This window comes from Oncorhynchus masou, chromosome 5 (assembly GCF_036934945.1).
Source record: "Oncorhynchus masou masou isolate Uvic2021 chromosome 5, UVic_Omas_1.1, whole genome shotgun sequence".
Lineage (NCBI taxonomy): Eukaryota > Metazoa > Chordata > Actinopteri > Salmoniformes > Salmonidae > Oncorhynchus > Oncorhynchus masou.
Window position 1 is genome coordinate 36434923 of NC_088216.1, and position 6021 is coordinate 36440943.

Sequence of the window (6021 nt, forward strand, 5' to 3'; positions counted from 1 at the left end):
TTGTTTATTTTTGGGAAAATGTCCATTCAAAAAGTTTGATAGGTGGCTATCATGATTTCACTTGAGTGTTTTCCATGTTGATATACATGCACTACAAATGCAGGATTTTCTATGGATCCTTTGTATTAAATATACTATTTTCAACAAACTGTTTTTCCCCTGGTTACTATGCCACTAGCACTGAATGAATTAATGCATTTTTATTGGGCAGATATTAAATACATAAAGTTGCCTCATTCATTGAGTACGACAATGCATACATACATTGAGGATAAGAGCACAAAGTATTGACTTATTTCCATGTCCTATCATGTGTGTAGTGAGAATGGACAGCTTGGGCAAGACTAGCTTTGTATTTTGCACTTCACATTACACTCCGTGTAAGAAATGTCTTTTCCCTCACTTGATCCACCAGATGGCAGGCAATTCTAACCATTCAGTTTGCACTAACCCTATCTGGGTTCATGGGAAGTCCATATTCTATTTTACCACAACCTTTTTAAATGTCTACTTCAATGGGGGGGATGTCCCAAGGATTCCACTTATACTTTGCCATTCAGTTAGCAACAGGTTTGCATACCATGTGGAATGCAGTCCTACTGATGATGCTTATGTATTATAATGTGAACTTCTTAGAGGCTTTTCCTTTTCATACCTCAGAAACTCAGCTGTTGAAGGTAGACTCTGCAATATGACATAGTTGCAGAAAGTAAACGGTATAGTGGGTAGATTTCTGCAACAACTAAGAACGTTGAAGTGCAACACAACTTTTCCACTGTTTTGGTTCCCTGGCTACCAACGTGAATCAAAGTCGTGCATCTCAGTCATCTCCATCTGCGGTGCTGCCTGTTGCAACTTAATTTCGCTGAGTCTACCTTTAAAGGATGCACTACAGGATCTTAACCAAAACAATCTTAAGCACAATGAAGTGGATTGTTAACCTATCATACAAATTGCATCAGACAAAATGTATATATACAATACCAGTTAAATGTTTGGACACACCTACTCATTCCTTACACAGCCTGGAGGTGTGTTTTGGGTCATTGTCCTGTTGAAAAACAAATGATCGTCCCACTAAGGGCAAACCAGATGGGATGGTGTATCGCTGCAGAATGCTGTGGTAGCCATGCTGGTTAAGTGTACTTTGAATTCTAAATAAATCAGTGTCACCATTTAAGCACCATCACACCGCATCCTCCATGCTTCACGGTGGGAACCACACATGGAGATCAGTGGTTGGAACCAAAAATCTCAAATTTGGACTCATCAGACCAAAGGACAGATTTCCACCAGTCTAATGTTCATTGCTCGTGTTTCTTGGCCCAAGCAAGTCTCGTCTTCTTATTGGTGTCCTTTAGTAGTAGTGCTTTCTTTGCAGAAATTCGACCATGAAGGCCTGATTTATGCAGTCTCCTCTGAACAGTTGATGTTGAGATGTGTCTGTTACTTGAACTCTGAAGCATTTATTTGGGCTGCAATTTCTTAGGCTGGTAACTCCAGTGAACTTATCCTCTGCAGCAGAGGTAACTCTGGGTCTTCCTTTCCTGTGGCAGTCCTCATGAGCCAATTTCATCATAGCGTTTGATGGTTTTTGCCACTGCACTTGAAGAAACATTCTTTAAGTTTTAAGTTTTCCGCTTTGACTGACCTTCATGTCTTGAAGTAAAGATGGACGGTCGTTTCTCTTTGCTTATTTGAGCTGTTCTTGCCATAATAGGGACTTGGTCTTTTATCAAATAGGGCTATCTTCTGTATACCACCCCAACCTTGGCACAACACAAGTGATTGTCTCAAATGCATTAAGAAGGAAAGAAATTACACAAATTAACTTTTAATAACGCACACCTGTCAATTGAAATGCATTCCAGGTGACTACCTCAAGCTGGTTGAGAGAATGCCAATAGTGTGCAAAGCTGTCAAGGCAAAGGGTGGATACTTTGAAGAATCTCAAATATAAAATATATATACTTTCTTGGTTACTACATGATTCCATATGTGTTATTTCATAGTTTTGATGTCTTCCCTAATATTCTACAATGTAGAAAATAGTAAAAATAAATAAAAACCCATGAGTAGTTGTCCAAACTTTTGACTGGTACTATATACTTTTTTTGCAGGACAAAACATATACGAAATGGATGAAGTTGTACACAATTTGATGATCTAGTACACAAGAAACAAGGAAAATGTTGGGCTCGTGAGCACCACTTTCAAAACTACTGACTGAAATTATACAAAAGCTTGAGAGTGCATCTTTAACGTTTCTGGGTAGTGCAGTTCAGTTCATCTTTATTCAACACAATGCTAATGTTTCCCAGTGATTCAGGAAGGCAACGCATCAAATACTCACACATTTCCCTCAGACAACCACTAGGGTCAATTCATATGCTGCCCATGAATTGCATCTGAATTTGTTGTGGTTATTGTTGTTGTTGTTTTTTACAGTTGCTATGAGACAGCAGATTTGAGGGATCACTCTTTGATTATCTGCCTTCTTTGAGTATTTACAGAGCCCCCTGCTCTTCTATAGCCTGGGAAGACAATCTCTCCAAGAGTAGCCTAAGTATATTTCTGTCTTTCAATAAGTGTTGTTGTTGGTATAGTCTGGCTAGGGCAATTCAAAGTAAGTGCTGCCCCTACCTAGTAGCCTACTTAATCATTGCTTTGAACTGCTGAATGCTCAGCACCTTTGAATGCTGAATGCTCAGCACATTCCTAGCTTCCTTTCCTACTTTCCTTCCCTAGCTTCCTTTCCTATATCAATTTCCTCCTTTCCCAGCTTCCTTTCCTTACTCCCTTTTGATCCCTAGTTTCCTTTCCTATTTTCCCAGCTTCCTTTCCTCCTACTATAGTAGTGGCTTTGGGCATTCTACACTACTACTACCGCTACTATTACAGTCAATATAACAGCAGCAGCAAATCAGTTGCCCTGTGGTAGTGTCCACCCTGAAATTGGAAGGGTGGGGGTTCGATCTCTGGTTGAGTCTTACCAACCAAAGACTTGACCTGATGCACCTCTGCGTGTTTTTTACAGACTAAAATAAATCAAATCTGCAAATGATCATGCGAAAATGCAAAGATTGTGTGATTGTGCCATGTCTGAAATTATTGTGGTTTTCTCCAAGTCCCACTAATGTATTCCAGCACCTGTCAAATCCAAGCCATCTGACATTAAAATATTGAAGTGTTACACCCTCTATAGCCATCAGAGTTATTATGTGTCGATTATTACTCAGTTTTGGGACGAAAGCACATCTAATCCACAGCAGGAACTTCCATGTTTGGCCTTGTTGTCAGTATTGGAAAGCAGCCAGATCAGGAACTCCTTATATGGGCACAGCCTTTTCATATTGGGATGTGGCCCGGAGCAGGAACTCCATACGTGGGCACCGGCATTCATATTGTAACGCAGCCCTGGAGCAGGATCTCCATATATGGTCCCAAACACCCATTTTGGAACTCAGCCTATTAGTAAGGAACTCCATAAATAGACATAGAGCCGTGACCATGCCAACTTGCATCCAATCTTCATTAGCCACAAGCCCACCCCACTCACCTGAATCCCCTCTGCCAAATCAACAACCCTCATAGTATGTTAACAGCATATACCTTCATGTCTTTGTACTTCTGCTAAACATGCAAGTTGTACTGCAGGTTTGGGGAGCTCTTTTTGCCTCAGGGGGATGCGGTTTCTGTCATGTCTGTCTGTCCCAGAAAAGATCAGGTCCCTGCCTACTAGAGAAGCTGCCTTTGCTGGGGCCCCTGCCTTAACCCCCACACCTACTTGGGGCTGATCTCAGCCTGCCATCCATCCTCAGGCTGCTCCCACCAGTGCTGCTCTAGGTTGCCACGCCAATGGGAATGCCTGAGCCCACTTCCCGCCATGCCATTTCAAGTTGGTGCCCTCTGGTATCAAGATTGAGTCCCAAATGTGTGAAGTCCTGACCAGAAGGGGAGTCTGCCACTCCCCTGCAGACTGCAAGTCAGCCACTGTCTGAGTACTGAGGCTGCTGCACACACCTTCTCTCGAGCAGCCGGCCCAAGCTCCCGCTTCCACCTCAAACCCACCCACCTCGCTGTCTGAGCTGCGCCCTTGCTGAGCCCGGACTGGGCCTCCTGCCCTCACTCATATTCTCTCCTGCAGCCCCGATTAAGCTCCCACCTCCACAGTGCCCCCTGACTGCACGGTGTACCTCCCACTTCCACAGCGCCCCTCCAGCATTCCCTGCGACCTTCCCACATCGAGCCCTGACCCTGCACCCTCTGTTGCTGGTGATCAGGCCTTTGTAGCTTGATCCTTTTTGGGGGGGTCTACCTCCCTAACTGCGACCATCCTATGTCACGTATGCCCACAAACACCTCCGTTCCCACTAGTTCCATATCAGGACATACCCTTAAGCAGCCTCTATTCACAAACTTGAAAGTTTAATGTCAATGTCATGTGCACAAGTACAGTAAAATGCCTTTCTTGTGCATTCTAAACTCAACAACGAAGTAATTGTAAAAATAACATAAGGTAGACCAAAAACACACTGATGAAAATAAATAACACGAGAAGTAGGCAAGCTATAGTCAGGGTCAGTTCCAATACTATATTTACAATGTGCAGGGATACTGGCGTGATAGCGGTAGCATCTTTAGAAGGTATTCACACGCCTTGACTTTTTCCACATTTTGTGTTACAAAGTGGGATAACATACCTATTATGAATAATGGGTCGCCACTGGCCATAGATATAAGTAGATTTAAGTCAAAATTGGAACTAGGCCACTCAGGAACATTTGTGTATAGTTGGTTTTTGGGGGTATCTGTACATTACTACTTATTGACAACTTTTACTTTTACTTCACTACATTCCTAATGAAAATAATGTACGTTTTACTTCCATTTTCCCCGACTCCAAAAAGTAATAGTTGTCTAATTCTAATTCTAATTCACAAAATTCGCACACTTATAAAGAGAACATCCCTGGTCATCCCTACTGCCTTTGATTTGGCAGACTCACAAAACGCAAATGCTTCGTTTGTAAATTATGTCTTGAGTTTTGAAGTGTGCCTCTGGCTATCCATAAATTGAAAAAGCAAGAAACCCGTGCTGTCTGGTTTGCTTAATATAAGGAATGTTAAATGATTTATACTTGTACTTTTGGTAATTAAGTATATTTTAGCAATTACATTTCTTTTGATACTTAAGTACATTTTAACTCTTACTTTACTAATTTTCTATGAAAGTATCTTTACTTTTAGTCAAGTATGATAGAGTAGCAGCAGCGAGTGTGGGAGTGTCAGTGTGTAGAGTCCTGTGAATGTGCATAAAGAGTCCTGTGAGTGTGCATAAAATAAAAAAATAAAATACAAGGGTCAATATGTTAGCTATTTAGCAGTCTTATGGCTTGGGGACAGAAGCTTTTCAAGAGCCCGTTGGTCAGACTTAATGCACCGGACCCCTTGCCATGCAGAAGCAGAGAGAACCGTTTATGGCTTGGGTGGCTGGAGTCCAATGATTTTCTGGGCCTTCCTTCACACTGCCTGATATAGAGGTCCCGGATGGCAGGTAGCTCGGCCCCAGTGGTGTACTGGTGCTGTTGCCATATCTAGCAGTGATGCAGCCAATCAAGATGCTCTCAATGTTGCAGCTTTAGAACGTTGAAGATTTGAGGGCTCATGTCTGCCAAACATTTTCAATCTCCACTTTCTTCACGACTGTGCCGACCATTTTAAGGAACTTTAAGCTCTCGACCTGCGCCACTGCAGCCCTGTCGATGTGGATGAGGGCGTGCTTGCCCCCTCCCCACTCTGTCTTCTGTAGTTCACAATCAGCTCCTTGGTCTTACTGAACTCCTCCCTGTAGGCTCTCATGTCAGTGATCAAGACTACCAACATTGTGTCATCAGCAAACATTTTCATATTCAACATCCCCTCTCTCATCAGCCAATTGACTCCCTCTCCTCCAACATCCACTACCGCGCCCTTCACTCCTCCCCTTACGAGCATTTGTTTATAACAGACAGAGGCCACC